Here is a 20,768-nt window from a genome sequence, read left to right on the forward strand (position 1 = left end):
AACTAAAGCCTTTAAGACTGGTATTTATTTTGTAGTACATTATTTAGCTCTTTACATACATTTTAGCCACTTTAAGAGCCGCTGCAGAGGGTCCAAAGAGCCACATGTGGCTCTGGAGCCGTAGGTTGCAGACCCTTGCTCTAAGGCAATCCCTCACACTAAGCATGCTTGTAGTGACAGTGGAGAGAAAAAAAACTCCCTTTTAACAGGAAGAAACCTCCAGCAGAACCAGGCTCAATGTGAGCCATCTCCCATGTCAGAGGATGAAGAGAGCACATCCAGCCAGTCACAGTCAGAGAAACAGGACTACAATGAAAAACAAGCCGATCGCGTACATCTATAAACAAAGTTATTGATGGCAGCAGCACAGCTCATATTTCTCTCCAGGAAGATGTCACCGCCAAACAGGAACAGACGATGCAAATCTACTATGAGAATAAGCAGAGAGAGCCTAACTTTAGAGATTGAACTAACAGATTCTGCAGAGTGGGAGAATAGAAATAGAATGAAGCAGAAGGATGAAATAGGGGTCCCTATGTCCTCCAGAAGTCTAAGTATATAGTAGCTTAACTTTAGCGATAGGTCAGGATAACCTGAGCCACTCTAACCATAAGCTTTGCCAATTTATAAGGATTGGTAAAGCTTATACTCAGCTTTATCAGGATGGAGTTGCATCAGAATGGACTGTTTGTTACCTGCACAAAACTCCAAAACAGTAAATGATAGACTTTTTCCAAAATGTCCCATTTCTTTGACAGGGGAGAGGAATCTCGCCTCTGACAGGTAGATGGCGCCAGAGTCCAGACTGTGGGTCACACAGGCCCCCCCTGCAGCCCCTGAACAACCTCTCACCTTTTAAACATGCATTTCCTTTGACAGATGGGATGAATTTCTGTTGAAGTCTAAAAACACAAAGAATGGATGTGGAGGTGCATGCTTTGAAGGCAGCTGGCGATGAATCACCAGATTTTTGTGACACTGAGGTGAAACATTTCAGGCTCTGCATCCTCCCTCCCCCTGCTCCCCTCTCTCTGCTCTGCACCGGAGTATGGTGCTGCTTCCTAATGAGCTTAGGCACCTCTGGTGCCATCACAACCTCTCCATCTGTAGTATCTCCCCCTGCGAATGCTGCAAAGACCCACATGTATGCTTCTAGCCTGTGAAGCGTGTTTATCTGACCAGGATTTGGTGCACCTTGCAGCTCAAACCTGCAGGGTTTTGTTGATTTAGCTGCTGGCCAGTAAAGCAGAAAGCATCAAATGTCAGAAACTGGATAAAGAGTGTCTGAGTCAGAAGTAATGCCAGAGTTTTATGTGTCCTCACAGGTAGGGTTGAATACTGTGCTTCAGTATTCAGGCTTGAATGCCTCTATGCATGTTGTGTAACTGTCTGAGCTCATAGCTTATGAAGGAAACATTTTCTGCTGTTTACTGGATATCTCTGACGTTCTCTGTATCACAGCAGCCATGTTTGTTCAATTTAACATGATGTTTTTAACCATTCTCCATTTTATTAACAAACATAAAAGCACGATTTAATTTTTTTTTTTTTAGAGATCCTTATAGAATTTTTTTTTTCTAAAACAATAACTTTGTGCCAGGCCTTAATGGTAGAAAGTGGTATTTTTCGATTCCCCCCTGAAAGGTAAAGCTACTTAACGGAGAGCAGGAAAATAGATTTAATTATGGCTTCTCTTTATTACCTGTTTCTATCCATTTTTGCTGAAATTATTACTAGTTTTACTCCACAGGTGTCAAACTCCAATCCTCCAGGGACTGATCCCCTGCAGGGTCTATGTATCTCTGCATCAACACCCCTGAAACACATAATGGAGCCTTCAACAGGACTGCAGCACCTGATTTCCTGAGGAGGTAATTAAGTCATTAAGTTCTGGTGTTTTGGGTTTTGGACGCCTCAGCAGCTCTCTAGGATTCTGAGGCCCTGATTAAAATGTTTCTGAAGCAGTTATGGATATATGCTCCCTGCAGTTCTCTCCTTGCTTTACAAGTTTTTATCAATGTTTTAAACTGTATCAGTTTGCATAATGACTGAAACAACTTAAATATGTGGATAATTGTTAATGGAGCTGAGCAGCATAAGATTTAATATTTGCTTAAAGTGGAACTCTTTCTAGTTTTTGTGCATTTTATTTTTCATATCTGCCAAGTGCATATATTTTGGACCTTATGGATTAATTCTACTAATGCATTGAACCTACTTTGTTTCTTTTTTCCACCTTTCTGCAATTTGTTTTTCTTTGTCATGATTTTCATTTCTCTGCTTTTTCTACAGCTTTGAAAAAAAAAAAAAAAAAAAACAGTTTTCAAAAAGAAAAATGTCTGTCAATCTGTGGCCGTCTGTGATTTTCAGACTTTTGGACTGCAATCGTATTTAGAAAAAAAACAACAACATTGCAAAAATAAAAAACATTTTTATAAAAATTGAATCTAGCATTTAAAAAAGGACAGATTTTTTTCAACAGATGAGCCATACTTTATTTAACTCAATTCAATTAAATATACTTTATTAATCCCAAAGGGTAATTAAATGTTGCCGTAAGAGTTTTTCTTCGTAACCCATGATGATGTTGATGATGCCCCATCTTTATGGTTTATGTACAGATTGAAGCTTTTTTATTTATTTATTTTGCATAAATGGCTTGTGTGCCTTTTTGGACAAGTGTGCAGAGCCACCAAGGCAGACTAGTTCCCTCCGATTATGTTACAGATCTTATATTTATTTTTTTCTACAAGTGATGATTATTTTTTACCTCCTCAAAAGCCTACAAAATTTAAAATAAATAAACGAAAAGCAAATAAAAAATAGACTTGAATACCTTTGAAAGAATCCCGTAAAAAGCTGAAAAAAAAACACAGTAGCCAGGGACTATTTTCTACCCCTGCTGGATGCATTAGAAATGGCTCCAACTGGCCACAGATGAGCTGTTTTTAATTTAAATTGTCTGTTTGGGACCTCTGGAAAAATTATTCAGCTAAACCTGATTTACTATCTGTTTATGTCACTGCTGAAATTGAACAACCTAAACACAACTTTGAAAGATCCTGTAAACAAGCAGCTAAACTGCAGCGTAAAAGCTCTTCAGTCTGATTAGATAGACTGAGATGATTAATTGTTACCGGGAAACTTTAGGAGTAGAGCCGGTTTTCTTGAGATTTATACATTCTGAAGTAAAATTTCTATCAAGAAAACAAAACCAATTAAAATCTCAACTAAAAATTTGAGTCCAGCTGTGAAGGTGAGACGAAATGAATCAGAAACCAGCAAAGCTTAACATTTTGGATTTTTCTGCCTCCATATTTATCAAATATGCTCATCTTTTGCTCAAAGGGTCATCACACCATATATAATTTTTTACTCCTTCTACATGTTAAGACTGCATGCAATTTTCGTTTTAAATGTAGGTTCCTGTTGTTGCAAAAATATCAAGCTAACGAGGTTTGTAACCAAATTGTGTGAATCAGTGTAAAGTGAGGTCCTCCTGTCCCCTTCCATATGACTGAGCCTGGTCTTCTTATTATTATAATTTTACTGCCTTTTATCTCCTTTGGGCTTTGTTGCTGTCAGGCATTGGTGGTTAAGAATTTACTCTTGATGAGAGATATCAGCCATAAATGTAGAATCTGCCATCTTGTTGTAGTCAGCCTCATAAAGAATAATACTTGATTTCTGTAGAGACATATTTATAGTACCAAAGCAGCAGGCTAAATAAGACAGTTAAAGTAAACACTTCCTGTATTGAAATCTATGGTTAATATTTGTAGAAACCTAAGAATTAATGTATCTAAATGCAGCAGCGTTTTCTCATGATGAAATATTATGAAAACTCTCTTGTAGCATTTGATAAGGTTGGAAGCATTCTATGATTCGTCCTCTGCAGTGGACCACATAGGTTTTCTATAGAATCCTTTGAAAACTAAACAGGCCCACAACATCACAGGTCCTCCACTCTACCTAATTGTTGGAATTAGTTGCTTTCTTAAAAATCATAACCTTTCTTTTAGCTATATTAATATGGAGGGTTGGTTAGATAAGCTAAGACAATTAGCTGAACTGTTAAAGGCTTCCAATGATTGCCATGGAGACTTGGCACCGTTATCCACAGTTCTCACAGCAAACATGCAATCCCGCCTTAAACTTAAAAACACACATACAGTGTTGTGAAAAAGTGTTTGCCATTTTTTTAGGATTTTTTTTTTGTGTTTTTTTTTTTGTGGTTGGCAGAATTCATAGTGGTTTTTCACATTGAGTGTTTCAGGTCTTAAAGCATCAAACCTCACCCAGACCATCACACTACCACCGTCCATCAGTAACACTTCAGTTACTTTAGTCTCATAGTGATCATTATTGCTGTTAATAACTATGCCTCTGGTGATTTACTTTAGGCTTGCAATTTCTTTCTCACTGTTTTGAAGTTTTTGATATGAGGTTATACTTTTTTTAAAACAGTATTTATTTATTTTAAGGTTTTTTTCACACGTTTTATGCTGTGAAATATAGAAAAAGCAAAACTTCCAATGTACATTTCTCCTGAAATCTATTTTAATTTCTTAACATTTTTTCTTTAAATTATCCGGAAAGTCAAGCAAGTTAAAGGTTAAATATCTTCTTTTGCCTTCGTGCTCCAGGATCATCATCTTAGCTATTGGTCGTCTCCACGTGCTAATCTTGCTCATGGTGTTAAGTTTTGGTTTCATCTATCTAGCTCCATTGCTCTTACATTATAATTTGAAAATGACCAGAAGCAAGCAGTCTTACAAATGTGTTAGAGGAAGAGAAAGGCCTCAGAGGAGAAAAAAAGGAACATGTTTTTGGGAGATTCTTTTACACCATAGTGGAAGAGCAGGTATGCAATCCAACATGCACAGATATTGAGAAACTAACTTAGCAGGTCTTTTTACCTGCATTTTCAGAAAATCATCCACTATACTTCAAAATATAACCACTTTCATTAATGAGAACCCATCGGCCCATCCAGAGCATGCAGAGCCTCTATTAAGTACAGCGGAGCTGAACTAAACTGGAACTGAAGGAGAAAAAGAATGGTATCTTTTTCTTCCACTCTTAGAATCACTTATTTTTGTGCATCACTAGAAATCAGTGTGTGTGTGTGAGTGGGTGTGTGTGAGGGAGTACAGCACCATGTTCTATGTTCAAGACGATGTGTCAGATCCGTATCTCATTTCCGCCACATTTAGTCTGCTGTCAGCAGATCATCAGATGAAACAAACAGCCGGATGGAGTCCCAGAATTCAGGACTCCTCATGTATTTCCTTTAGCAGCCATCACTGACTTTTTTTCACATCTTTATTGTTCCTTGCTGCACTTGAAAGGATTTAACTGCTTATTTATGGCGTAGTAACCCAGCTCTGTGCATTTACTCTGCATAATATTAATGAAATACATTTCTGGATGATTAGTTTAAAATATGAGAGCAGAAGTAGAGAAGGAGGATTTTTTTAAACCATGGAGGATTCATTTTATTTAGCAAATCATTGTTTTTTGTTTTTTTTTCCTTTTGGCCAACCTGCTCTTAGCACTGTTCTTAAGCTCACTGTTCGCCTGCAGCTGAGGAGGACATTGACTGATTTATTAAGAATATAAACTACTACACTATATTCTGAAAAATTATCTCTTTGATCACCTTTTATGCTTTAAGCTGGATATTCTAACCATAGCAAGACCTTTATTCAAAAATTGAGAGCATGAATTCAAAGGATGGCCTCCGATTATTTATTACCAACTTCTTTGTCAACTTCACTGCCAGAGAGCAGAAGTAAATATGCTTTTGAATTATCTGATATTTTCAATGCAAAGAGCTCATTTAATGATCAGAAAAGAAACATTTGGGATAGTCTGATTGTGTTCTGCCAATAAACTATCTGTACCATTACAATAACATCTGATTTGCTGATTTGATTTTAACAGTTTTCTTCTATTCTTCTGTCAGAGGCTGACATTTCTTCTTTAATGGTTATGATTGTTACTCTATGTTAGTCCAACATGTTTTATGGGTTTTCCTCCATCAGCTTTATAACTTTTTCAGGATCACTTGAAAGATCTTTATCTATGTTTGCCTTTAATCCCGAATTGTCCTGTCATAAGTTTAACATCTTACAATCTGATTGAGACTAACTGGAGTGGAAACTTGGGTTTGTGTAATTTCTCGGAGCATCGAACAGTATTATCCTAATGTTGAGTTGTGGCGATTTTCATTCCTTGGGACAATGATTGCTGCCTTGAATGTTTCCCAAGTGTTAATATTTATTTTTATAGCTGAATGTTGAATTTCTGATTGCTTAAAAAATGTCTACGTCAGATAATTTAAAATATTTTGTCCTTCTAGACATTACTTTAACACATAACTTTTTTTTCAAAAATCAGTTTTCATTTACAGCATAATTTTATAAAAGGTAAATAATGAATTTCTTTTGATAAGCTGTGTGTTTTGTGAAAGCCCAGAATGCTTTTTTTTATGTCCTGAAAGGTAAAAACTCCAGAATGAGGAAATTCTGGAGCGAATGTGTATGGCTTAGGGTATAGAAATGCGTAAAACACTTCTTTTATTAATAATAAGCCAAATTCTGTTTCAAATTTGAAATGTTGCACTGACTAGTCTTATTGATAATACTTCTAAAACATTTATTCAAATGTAAGTAGTCCAAAGATCCGTTCTGGAGCCTGTATTCTCATTTTACATTTCACTTCAGGTTAATTAATCATCTTATCCCTTTTGTTCCTTTGCTTATAAGAAAACTTAAAAAAGACAAATAATTCAGCTAAAAATAGATTACAATGATTAAAAATCCTTAAGGTCTTACAGTTCATATGATTGATTAACATTATCTTTGTACTATAATCTCTCTGAGGCAGATTGAGTCAAAAAAATTTAACAATTCAATTGTTTAAACGTAAGATTTCACTGAAAACTAGAGCTTCCTTCCGCCATTACTGATAAATGTCAATATAATGTCATTTCTTTCCACAGTTGCCACATGCTTACTTGGATTACTTAACCCATTATCAGACACTTTCTGCAATCAGCTGAGTTTCTTTACACAAAAACACTTTTTAACAGTTAATATCGTAACTCTAACGTGACTCCTAAGTATCATAAATCAATCTGGAGAGAATGTTACTGAAGTTTAAACTGTTCAGATAATAATAATAATATAATTTCATATTTCTATATATGAACTGGTTTATTTTATCTTGCAAAGTGGTTTGGGATGACATTTATGGTAAATTGGCTCAATATATACATAAATAAAAACATTAAAAGAAAAAACTTAAACTGAGTAAAAGACTCCAGATTTGTCGGAATAGAGTATGAGCATTAGCGAATGTTATGTTGTGATGTGGAAATCACAGCATGAACTGCAACTTCATAGAGCAAAATTCAACCAGATTGGTTAGAATTGCTTAAGTAGAATTCAATACGAGAAAACATTGAAAAAAATTAAGAACTAGGTGTACCTTCATTGGAACTTTGATGGGAAAGAGAAAAGGTTGTCTCTGGTTTGGACAGTCATTATTATTATTTTTTTGACTTTCTCAGAAAATCAAGGTATGTTAGTTCAGGCTTGATGTTAGTCCACATTTACAAGATAAGAACAATGATATGAGGTAAGATTAACGCCATTAATACAAAGTGCTATAACAGGTTCATATAAAGGGAGCTTACTCTTTGTCCAGAAAATGGATGGATGGTATTTTCATTTGTTATTGACCCGGTATCTATCACACTTTATATTGTTATTGCCCTATGACCTGTTAAAAGTTTGTGTTTTTTTTTTGTTGCTTTAAATAGTATTATGGTTGATTGTAACTCCTCAGGATCTCTGAATTTGAGCAAGTCTGATTGAAAATGAATTTCTTTGATCCCTTTGTCCAGCAGCATGATTTCAGTTTTGTTGCATCCTTTTGCAGAATGAAAAGTGGTTTTATTACACATTTAAGATTATTGCCATTGGCAGTTTTAAGAAAGCAAATCAATTTCTGTTCTGCTTATTTAGTGTTATAATCTTTCATGAAATGCTGTCTAAGCATTCCAATAAGTGGAAACATCGTGTGCATACATACGAGGGTAGACAATCTACCTTCAGACATAAATCAACAAAAAACTGAGGCAATGAAGAAAGTGGTGAAGAATTTTTTTGTGACATATTTTTGTTGAAGTAATGAAAATGAATAGAGGGCAGTGAAGAGGCATGCTATTGCTAAGCTATTACAATCACATTAATGTAGAACAAAAAGGATTATTTTAATGAAACGATAACAAACCAAACATAAAGTGGTGCCACACATGTAGTAAAGTGAGGCAAAAGCAGAATGACAGAAAATGGTTGTTGGATTCAACTCTTGAGTCTCCCATGCTTACAAGCATATCAACCATAACGTTTGCATGAGTTAGTTCCTGTCAAAACTTAGTATGAAAGCTCAGGGTTTAAGATGTCATCTCAGTAGGTTCTGGGCATGTTTAAGAAGATCAGGCTGACATTAGGGCCCTAAGAAAAAAGCTGCAGAGAAGGAGCAGAAAATGGAAGTTAATCTTTTTTAGGATTATATTTTTTAAGAAAGTGGGGCTCACATTTTTGTCTTCAGTTGGTGACTTCTCCTTAAGTGGTCTGAAACAGACCACTTAAGGAGATCCTTCCTGCTTACAGCCATCAGTATACAGCAGGGGTGTCAAACTGGTCCCAGAAAGGGCTGCATGGCTGCAGGTTTTCTTTCAACCAAGCAGTAGCACACCAGACTCCTGTCATTTCATCAAGTGAGTCCAATCTTAACACGATGACTTGATAAGAAGGAATGTGTGTGGTGTGATATTGCTTGGTTGGAAAGAAAACCTGCAGCCACATGGCCCTTTCTGGAAACAGTTTGGTATACAGGGAAACAAATCAGTATACCTGAAAACAATGAGTAATGTGGTTAATGGCCAGAACACTGCTAAACTTACTGACGTGCCAAGGAAATAATTTGATCTTTTGTTTCTGGTAAGTTGAAGAAGGGATGCATGCAAGAGCTGCAGGACAATGGCACTCAAGGATTGGCGTTGTCTATCCCTTATCGGTCACAACTTTCTGAATAAATCCTTATAATCTGATTTACATCAAGACTGAATTTGGCTTTGGGATAAATAAAGTATGTTTGAATGAAATTGATATTAAACCTTAAATGTAGCACAAAAACAGAAGGGGGGCAAATGTAATACAAACACGAAAATTCCCAGCAAATCCAAATAGAGCTGAAAACATACAAATGACACCAGCAAGCACAAAAACAAAGAAGACTAAAACACAAACATATGAAAAAAAACAAAAAAAAACAAACTAATAATCCCGGTGAGTTGATTTCACAGATGAAATTTTCAGGTGTACTTTCTCACTCAAAAACATGTTAAAACAATCTTTTCCATTTATCAATGCAAATAAAGCCAAGCTCTTTCTAGACTGCTACGACAGAACAGAGCGGCTCAACATCTGGAGCGTCAAGTGTTTCACCAGGCATCAGCGTTTGAACGTTTTGGACAATCACACTGCAAAAACCAATTAGAAATAGGTAAAAACTCCTTAATTTAAGTGTATTTACCCTTAAATTTGAGTAGGTAAATAAGATGATTCGCCAATGGAATGAGTATTTTTACCACTAAAATAAGATAATTAGATAATATGCGCTTGAAATAAGACAATGCAATTGTTTTTTTTTCTTATTTTGAATGTAAATTGTCTTGTTCCATTGGCAAAGTGTCTCACTTACCTCCTCAATTCAAGAAAAAATGCACTTAATCTAAGCAAAAATGACAGTTTTTGCAGCACGCGTTTGGTCTGACCACTCCTTTATTATAGGGAATACATGTTGATTAAAGGTATTGTGGAGGATTTTCGCAAAATTTTTAAAAGTCCCTTCATCCCCACTTAAAAAAAAAATGCACATGCATAAGCTTCTACCCGCTCCAGAGAGGGAACACCTATTAAATGCGTGCGAGAGCATGCATGAGCCCATTTCTCCTCTTGCTCCTCTTGTTTAAAGGTTGCTGTTCTCGTAGATCATACAAGCTTACTGTGTCAGAAAGTCCACCCTAACCCCTAAATCCCTCAACCACTACATCGACTGGGGACTATATAGTGGACTTTAAAGCAAACTCGGTTAACTTACCGTTCGGGACAGATGATCACTACTCTTTTCACACCGATTGTCACGTAACTCCAGCGCGGTGCCTGGTCCATCTTTGTTATTAGTCACCGACAGCCTATGGTGACAGTGGGCCACTGTGACACCAAATCCTTCCCTTCAAGAGGAGAGCTCTCCGTACAAAGCATTCCAGGATATATCTGCCTCTTCTGAGGCCTTTCTTTCTTTCTTCTTATAAACTTCGAAGACACTTTTTCTTTTACGACCCTGGGCCATTTACAAAGAACTGTGGTGAAAAAGTGAGCTTCAATGACTGTCTGAAACTGTAGCTCACCACACATATATGCCTGAAATTGAGAACGCGCAGAAAAAGATAGCTAACTGGGTATGAGCACGTAGAACAGCCTTACGTAAACATATCACCAGAATGATTGACAATTAGGAGGACCACTTATTTAGATGATCCAGCTGGAAATAAAAGATCATCCTCTATACTTTTACGACTAGAAGGAAAACTTATATTTTCTTTCTTCTCTCCAAAAGTCATTGGTTTTAATGTTTGCGGCGAATTTCCATTTTGCTATTTTCTGTGATTATAGCATTTTTTCTTTAACAGCATTTTCCCTGTCATGTGTTGTGTGTGTGTGTTTGTGCCATTCTCTGTTTTCTGTTTGAAAAACACTTTTTTGTCCCCCCCCCCTCTTTCAAGTGACCTAACGTTATGGTAGCTTTCCAGCTTAACATGAGCAGCATCAAAAAACAATGCAATAACACAATATTTTCTGTTATTATGCAACATACCGGTAGTTAGAAAAAATGCCCTTTTAAAACCATTCCTTTTTAAAGACTAGGTGTTTTCTTTGTTTGTTTTTTTTGTTTGTTTTGAGGCAACCATTTAGGCCATAACTTAATGCCAAGAGTGTGCTTAGTATTTTCTAAAATTGAGCATTTGTGTGATCAATTTTTGTCTAAAACTTTAAAGGATTTCACAGAGAAATGAATCAAAAAAGTATCTTGTAAAGAATTTATTTAAAGAACAGCAGAGCTGGATTTGAATGCAGCAAGGTTGGAAAAAGTGTTTCTGCATGTCTGTTCTCCACAGAGCATAATATTTAAGTCCATAAATGTTGGGGAATTGAGGTGTCTACCTTCTATGGGCTGTAATCATCCCCCAGCCTTGTAGGACATTATATCTAAAGGCAGCAGACCGATGTATATAATATCTAGATGCAGTTCTCGGTGTTTCTTGGTCTGTGTGTGATTTGGTGTTTGGCTGCAGAGCTGCCTGCCGTGGAAGAAGACGAGAATGAATTATAAATGCAGTCTGAAGTTTAGATCCAACGTGTGAGGACTACTGAGCAGCACCGAGGCCTTTCTGCTGCCCGGCTAAAACGATGCCAATGATAAGGTTTGAGGGGGTTGGATGGGGGAGGGTCCCTGTTTTTTTTTTGGAGTGTGTCTGGGGTTGCTGTAGGGGTAATGAATTGGAGAACATATTCTCGCCTGCTCCGCCCCTCCCTCCGCAGTGATCTGTCTCCTTTTCCCCCCATGCTTTCTTTTTTAACCAGCGCGCCTTGCTCCATCCAGCCTGCGGCAATGTGAGTGCTGCCATGGCAACGTGGACCTGCCAAGGACCGCAGCGATGGGGAGAGAAACTTAGAGAGAAGTGAGGGAGAGGAAGGGGGGAGGGTGCAACTCATCAATGTCTGTAGAGAGCCCCCTCGTTCCCTCCTTATCAAACCCAGAGGTACACACATAAACATGCAGCCACACTCTTCAGGCTCGGAACCAAAAACATCATAAAGAATCCAAAATCTGCAGCAGAGAAAATGAAACTCCACCATTTCCTACAGTTCACAATTTATAATACACAAAACTAACCTGTAATATTCGCTTTTCTGGTTTGACTATTTTAATTCATACACACCAAATCATACTATTGTGTCACAGCAATATAGTAAATATTCAAAGGCATATTGCACAATTGAAATCCGATCTGAACATTGAAGACTCATCCTTTGTTTTTCTCTCTCTAACACTAAATCTGACTTAACCTGTCTTCTTTCAGATCACTTGGGTTTCAAATGGTATTTCTATTGGCTAAGAATCATGTTTTATTATTATGTTTTGGCTCAGAATTGTAAGTTTTGATCACAATAACTTTAGTTCAGATGATGTAATGGATTTGTAAGCTTGAGATTTAAATGGAAGCACCTGTTTGATTTTTTTTTTTTAGGGTACTGCTTTAAACACAATGTTTTCTTGTGCGACATAATGGGCAAATACCATGACATCACTTAGAAGTCAGAAAGAGATTTGTGTCAACAAAAACAATTCAACTTTGGTCACGATATCCACAAGCCAGAAGGTGCTATGCTCATCTGAAACAATGGAAGACAAGTATAAGCAGCAGAAGGTAAAGTGTTATACCTTTTGGGAAAGACATGGATTCTGTGATCTAGAAATGAGCATGTTTGGTTCTTGATATGCAAATCTACCCAAGAGCAAAAGCTAAAATCCTTGTGAAGATGCTAGCTAAGCTGGTGAAAGGCTATCATTATCGACCGACATGGTTTTAAAGGCACCTGTTAGAGAAAGAGGCCAGTACTCTGACAGAAAAGGTCAGAGTAACATCTGCTAATGCATCCAGGGATTCAAGGTTCTTTGGTGCATTCTAAGACTTTCATTTTTGCAAACAAATCTAACAAACAACAGTTTGTGTTTGGTCATCATTTTTAAGGATATATTTAATGGTGGAAAGTTGCTTTGGTACAGGATGGATCGATCCACCTAACAAAATAGATGGTATAATGAGGAAAGAACTTCAAGGGAAAAATTCAGGCAACACTTGAACACATCAACCAGAAAGATAAAGCTTGAGCACAAATGGGGGCTCCATGGGGACAAAGGCTGAAAGGTATTTAGAGGCAAGAAAACCTGACTTAACAAAGCTATTTTTACAGAGGGGGAAGGACCAATTGAAAGAATGCAGTGGATCAATATCCTAGGGTGACCAAACGTCCGTATTTCCCGGGACATATCCGTATTTCACGTCCTGTCCCGGGCGTCCCGGGTTTTTTTTTTAAAAAGTGAGGAAATGTCCTGATTTCACTGCGCACGACGCTCCGTGTGATGTAATCCCTGAGCCGTGTCAGTGCGGGCAGCCCTGTTCTTAATCAGAGGCTCTGTTCGAAAACCTAGGCCGCATCCTCCAAGGACGCGGTCTACCTAGACTGGATCCTTCGAAGTCCTTGAAAATAAGGAGGCCGGAAGAGTTTTGGCTGTAAATTCGAACAGGTCCTCCCTTCAGCGGGTTTTACCGCCGTATGCTCTGTTGCTTAGCAACCGTGAAAGTTGACACACAAAGCAGGAAAAGATTGAATACCGAGGTTTTCAAAACTGTTTATTTATTTATTTTTTTCAAAAGTTAAAGTGAACAAAGACTACACTCACAAGAATCCAGAGTGGAATAAAGGTTCCAACCACCGTGAGCAGGAACAAATCAAATCAAATGTAATGATGGAAACCTTAGTCAGTTAAATAACATGCTGCTGTCATTCTGCAAATCTCTGATGATGCTGCTATTTTCAAATATCCATCACTGTAAAAATGTCCATAGCTGCATATTGGTTATTAATTCTCCAGTTTTATATTGTTAAAACACTTTACAGAATTTTATTTTTTATATTTTAACTCTTCCCTATTATGTTATTCTTATACATTTCTCTAAGGTCCTCATTTGTGTGACCATTTTCAATAATCTTTCTGCTGCTGTAAATTTGCCCATTGTGGGACAATAAAGGGATTTTCTATTCTATAAAAGGGTTAAAAATATATAAGTAAATCTAAACAATGTATCTACAAAATATATCTGCAAAATCTCTAATATTCAACAACAAAAAATACTTAGTTACGCATATTGTGCAAAACAACAATAAAAAAATTAAACTCCTATCAGATTTATAGTCCCCCCCTGCAGATTTATTAGAATCTGTCCTTAAATTCAGGCCAAACCCATTTACACAGTAACAGATAAAAACCTTTAGATAAATCAAACACTACCGCCACATATCTGACTCAATAACCATTAAAACAACTTGTAACAAGTAACATTTCCTCTCATCACGGAGCAAATCCCGATGATGAGACATTTGTTCTTTCAATTAACCCCCCCCCCCGCTCCAAGGTGTCCTGGTTTTCCCAAATGAAAATATGGTCACCCTACAATATCCAAAATATCTGACCCAAGTTCTATAGCTTTCATTTTCTCAAAATATGCTAATTGAATTGGCTGCACATTGGGGTAGCTATGCTTTTATTTTCTGTTTGTGGATGTTTTTTGTTTATTTATTTATTTCTTTTGATGTTGGTTGCTGTGTAGCTGAAAGAATTTTGCCAATTTTTTTTTTTATTATGCATGACCATAGCAACCATTTGAAGTTGTTTTCTGAGCACCAGGGTTGAAGACTTCTCAGTTAGACAAGGCAGTCAGCACCAAAGGGATCATGTTTGATTTGTCCAATGCATTTAACAAAATTCAGACTGATTTGCTTTAGTAGAAACTCAATGGAGGCCTCAAATATTTGGGTTGTCGTGGCAGTCTGTGCGAGCCTTGTGCGAGCCCGTTAAACAGCTGTACACATTCATAGTTAATGCAGATGTAGGTTCAGTACTTGCAAAAACCACATAGGGGCATTGATCATCAAAACACACAGAAATGCACACAAAAAAGAGAGGAAACAGTTGACATACAACTTCTAAAATGACCAAGCAAGCAGTATTATTTTATTTATTGAAGAATAGTAGGTGTGTTTATGGCAGCTACACTGTATACAAAAATATACAGTGGAATAAAACGGTAGGTTTACTGTTAGGAATCCAGTTGGTGTGGTCTGTTTGTGTTGTCTTTTCTCTTCCAACAGGAGGTGCCGTGCCTTCCCTTGCCCCCCTGCACACCTGCGGTAGAGACTGACCCGGGAGTGGATTTTCACTCCTGTCCCGTCCCACTCCCACAGAAAAAAATTGTGTCCCGTCCCGATCCCAGGCCAGAGTAGAAATCTAAATCCTGTCCCGTCCCACTCCTGGTGAAATTACTCCCACTCCCATCCCGCTCCCATTCAGAATGACTCCCGCTCCCGCACCACTCCCATTCTTGTTGTCTTCAATAAGATTTCTGCCAATACATTGAATCTGAATTTCTTTTGAGTGCGGGTGAAAAACTCGGAAGCACTGTTGGTTTTTGGGTCGTGTAGTTTTTTTTTGACTGGGATTATAGTGTAGGCTTCAAGGAAAAAAACTACAAAATGGCGGCGCCAGTACTGGATTTTTTTTTCTTTCTATTTTATTTTATTTTTTGGCATCAATCGATTTTTTTTGTTACTATTGGTTTGCTCCCGCTCCCGTCTTCTCCCGTTAATGTTTAATCCTGTACTGTCCAAATCACGTTATCGTTACTAATACTGACTCCCATCCTACGGGAATCCCACAGGAATCCCGTGACCTGTGGGATTCCTGAAAAAATGTCAGTCTCTAACCTGCGGCTCATTGGATCATTATCTGGAGGAGTATTTGAGCAGTGGGCTGTCACTACCTCGACGCCAGAGTGTTTGCCAGTTTTGGGTACTCTAGCCAAGCTGAGATTAGCTGAGTCTAACCTAGCTTTGTTTCTCTGAGTCTAACAAGTTTTTGTCTTTGCTCTCCGGCAGGAAGCTTTCCTGTGTTACTGAATACCTGGACCTTCTCCCCCCTGGAAGGGAATACCAAGTTCACACTGGAAAACCTCCACATGTTCAGTTTAAGTACCCATCGGAAATCCGAGTGACAGTCCTCTCCATTACTCCTCTGGGTCCAACGCTTGTATACCTGTCCGCCCTCCAACGTGTGCACTTTTCACTGGATCCCCCACACAGACTGGATTCAAGGACTAACAAGGCCCCCTCAAACGTGAGTCCCATTCCTGCATTATTCTAAGAGTATCCAAGATTCCCATGGTCCCTGAACTGACCTCTGAACTTCCCTTATCACTTCCAGTTCCGGTTCACCAGCGCACTGAGTACCAGATCCTACTCCTGTTGACTTCCTCTATAAACCTGTTAAACTTTTACCGTGCTCTCTGAGTCGTTTCTCTGCATGTGCGTCAGATTCGTTAAACTGATCATGACCTTAATTTTTTTTTTTTTTTATAAATGATATAAAAACGTTGCCTCACTGAATAAATACTGAATGCATTGTATACTATGGGTAATTATTTTAGAGTTTATTGGTTTTGTATGTGATGGAAACAGAGAATAAAATCATAACTAAACCATAAGTTCAAGCAACAAACCCATCCCTGTTTGCATGCAACACTGCATTTTACCTCACTGTTCCACTTGAACCATCCACACCATTTGATGTCTTTACCGGCAAACTTGTTCGGGGAGAACTTTATAACCTCCAATTTGGAACGAGGCTGGTGCGCAGGGTTTGCGCCAAGTTACAAAAATTCAGAGATGTGTGACTTAGCACCACGGCTTTGCGCGCAGTCTGGGATTGCAGATTGCGTAACTTTTGCCATGCACGAAGCTGGGTAAAGGGAGCTTGTGAACGTTGTGAACGTTATTGCAGCATGGTGTAGAAACAATAATCTGATCCTAAATGTGAGCAAGGCAAGGAAATTGATAGTAGATAACAGAAGAATGATGAAAATGTCAAATATCGTAAAATCATGAAAGACTAAATGGAGGAAAAATGTAAATACCTTTGTGTTCACCGGGATTGTACTTTTTAAGGAGACTTATGTCCTTCAGAGTTTGGAGCAAGATAGTGTATATCTTCTATAAGTCTGTTGTATGTGTGGAGTCTTTTCTGTGATCATCTGCTGGGGTAACAGCATCAGGTTTTGTCATGAGCTGCCCTAATAACTGACCTTGATTACTCACTTAATTCACCTGCAGTTCCCTCCCCGGTCTCTAATTATCAATCATCTTATTCACCTGCTCCCTCTGCTATATATACCCTTCAGACCAGCTATCAGGGCCAGATCGTTGTTTGATGTTCATTCGTTTGTTTCGTTAATTTGAGTTACTCAATGAATAACTGTTCCGTTCCTGGCGGCCAGTGGGTTGAGAGGTTTTTAGTGTTTGTCTCCTGATTCTTGTCCTGTCTCCAAGGTGGGAGTGCAGTTTTAAGTCCTGTAAGCATGGCTCCAAGGTGGAGACCAATTTAAAATGTCTGCAATTAATCCTGGTACCATGTCTTGTCTCTGTCCCTCAAGCTCTTAGCCTGCCTGTCTGCATCTGGGCATTTCTGTCTGAGCTCTTTGCTTGAGATGTGGAACTCTGAACCTGCCTTCATGCTCTGTTGTTTCCTGGAACCCTGGATTGTTGTGTTCCCGTGTGGATCAGAACCCCTGAATGGGCCGTGGACTCCTGGATTCCAGAACTGCTCCTTTCTGTTCTATTCCCCTGACCTGGATCGGAACCCTGCCTGCTCATCGAGGTTGCTGCACCAGCTCTGCGCCACAGCTCATTTGGCAGTCCATTGGCTAGATCCTTCCTTCCTCAGAGAGGATGGACTAAACTGTTTTCTTTATGTTGTTTTAATAAACGTTTCTTAGATTTTCTCAGATTTCTTCTGCATAGTCTTCATACTGTCGACCTTGTAAAAGGTGAAGGAATAGGAGCTAGGAACAGGATGTTACAGCCACAATTTGATGGAATTTCTACTACCATATCTGAATTGAAAAAATGAGTGATTAACTGACTTCTGCAGCTTGTGATGATATACTGAGGAACAAACGCAATCAGTCAAAAAAGGTTTGCTGGAGCAGATACAATCTAAAAATGCAATTATTAATCTCTGTTGCTCTGCCAGACGTGAATTTGTTGATCAATACCTGGACAATTAAAGCATTTCTTTGCCAAAATTGTAGTTCTTTCGTTTGCCTCTTTTTCATTCCCATGAGTGTTTTAGCATGTGAGGCTCTTCTGTGGCAGCCACGATCTTTTACTGCACCAACAACTTGATTGCATACCAATGTTTCTGTATGACGCATCCCTCTTTCCTTCTCTGTCTCCCTGCAAAACATCTTCCCATCCTTCTTTCTCCCTCCTCTCCTCCTCGCTCTCGTCTCAATTATTTTCATCTGTCTGCCTTCTTGTTTCTCATCCCCACCCACCCCCTCCCTCTCACCCACCTCGCTTCTCATACTGTGTGTGGTAGTGATGTGGCACCGAAGCTGCTGCGGTATACACAACCCACCCACCACCGCTGCAGAGTCAAACGGGAATTCAATCACAGGGAACATGAAGATGTGCGGGAAAAAGAAGAAACCATCAGGAATTTTTACATTCTGAACTTTTCACATTAAAGTTGCAGCTGCATGTGCAGGGAGGGGGAGTTTAAGTATGATCTCATTATTCCCTCCATTTTTTTGTTATTTGGAGGATGATTCACGCCCCACTTTTGACTTAATTTGATATGAACGAATTACCTATTTTAACGAAGCTGATAAAAGGTGATTCAACTGGTGCAGATTATACAACAAGTTAAAGTGGAAATATTTTTGACTGTCACAGTTTGTTAGTAAAATGAATTAGGAAGGTGGATTGTTTCATGAGAGCAAGATCCTCCCAGATCATATTTCTGTGCTTTGTAAATGTTGAACATTTTTCTTTTAGAGGAAGAGATGTCAAGAATGCAAACTCTGTGCTCTTTGTTTCTATGGTTTCTACGCATCAAAACCTTTAAAAGAGTAACTTGATTGTTTTGGTAAATTATTGATCAGCAGGAACATCTCTGCCGCTATGCATCAAAGTTCTCCACATTCTAAAGGACAGAAGTTTACTTTGGATTAACCGTTTCAGGTTTCAAATGGAGCAGCGAACACTTAGTGAGACAGTGGGATTGGCAACACTGAGAATCTGTTGCTAGGCTCACTGTGAACAAAGCAGTCAAGTCTGACATATGTTATCAAAGCAGCCCTCTTAGCAGCTTGCTGCAGTTGCCATGGAAACTCTAATGCCAATTCCCCCCATTGTTTGGATCGCTCGATACTGTGAAAGCTTTTTTCTTTTTTTTTTCCAATAGTCTTGGTATATTAAAGCTTTGGAACTTGCAGTAGGAGCGGGTGTGGTGCAGTCTGCTCATGTGTGCACAATCTTTGTTCAATCATGGCTTTCTGAAACAATGTGAGTATGTGTGAAGCTCCTTCACTTGACCTTCACGGCAGATGCAGACAGCGATGATGCATGTGTCGCTCTGTGATCACAGAGCAGCTGGAAACAGCACTGATGGGCAGCAATGAATAACTAAGCTATAATTTATTTATTTATTATAAAAATGGTCTTTAGGTTATATATATATATAAAAAAAAGAAATCATCATATTTGTACCACTGAGGAAATGGTATATTTCTTTATCAGAATCCACTTTTCACAAATCAGAAAGACATGCCAATTCCAATTTTTATGACTAACTACTAACAATTAACGTTACCAGAAATGTACCAAATGTATAATAAAAAATATGCCTGCTTTTTCTAAAATAATGCATCCTGAATCGTTTGTTTGCAGGTTTATTAAGTATTTGTATTTTTTTGCAATGCTTTAAGCTCCTATGAAGAGTTTTGAAGAATATCAAGTTGGAATAAAGCATATTCTCCCATTTTGCATCAGCAGTAATAATTGACTTTTCAAAAGCTTATTTTAACAAGAATCAAAGCAGTCTATTTCAAATTCTGTTCTGTTGAATGTGTAATTGAGCTGCAAAAGTTTTCCTCAGTTCTTTCTATCACCGTCCCAGGCAAACAAACTATCTTGTCATGTAGTGAAGTGGTCTCGACCAGTTGCTTTTCAGAATTTCCGAAGATCTTAAAGAGTTTTTCTTTGGACCTGTAGTGCTTGTTTGTTCATTTTCTGTCTGGTTACTGACAGTTTTTTTATACTAAAAAAATAATACAAACACAAAAGATAAAACAAATTAATTTAAAGTTAAATACCCAGCCCCATAGTTTTTTCTATTCTGCAAAGAAAACTGTTTTGGAGTGGCTCAAATTGAGGATGTCAGCACATTATGATTTTCAGCAGAAGGCAGGCTGCTGCTTGGACACAATACAGTAGGTTGTTGATGTTTAATAAATGAAAAAAATGGAGAAAGAAGAAAAGCAGAGGATCCAGTGACTAGTAACTGCAGGGTGAGTACTTGAATGGAGCTGCAAACAAGTGCAGACAAAGGACAAATCAGTGATTGAAATCTATTCATTAACTGAAGGTTATAGCGGAGGGAGAAAGGCTTAAACAGGGATAAACAGTGAAAAACACAAGGAAAAAGTGTTTTTCCAATTACTAATAAAACACAAGAAGAAGAAAACACACCAACAACTAAAGATAAGCAGAGACATGATTAAAAAGTGCAGGACATCTGACATTGAGGACTAGAATTGATTAACTCCAGAGTACTTAAGGTGAAGAGCTCTGGGGTCCTGAGTGTTTTGATTTTATAGAATCCTTAAAACTTTACTAATTTACTGTTAGGACAAAAAAAAATATCCCTACAAAATACTTCGATTTTTTATTTATTTCAATAGAAAAAAGTCACCGATCAGAAAAGACAAAGACATTTTCCTCAAAACACAC

This window comes from Cyprinodon variegatus, unplaced genomic scaffold (assembly GCF_000732505.1).
Source record: "Cyprinodon variegatus isolate N-32 unplaced genomic scaffold, C_variegatus-1.0 Scaffold510, whole genome shotgun sequence".
Classification (NCBI taxonomy): domain Eukaryota; kingdom Metazoa; phylum Chordata; class Actinopteri; order Cyprinodontiformes; family Cyprinodontidae; genus Cyprinodon; species Cyprinodon variegatus.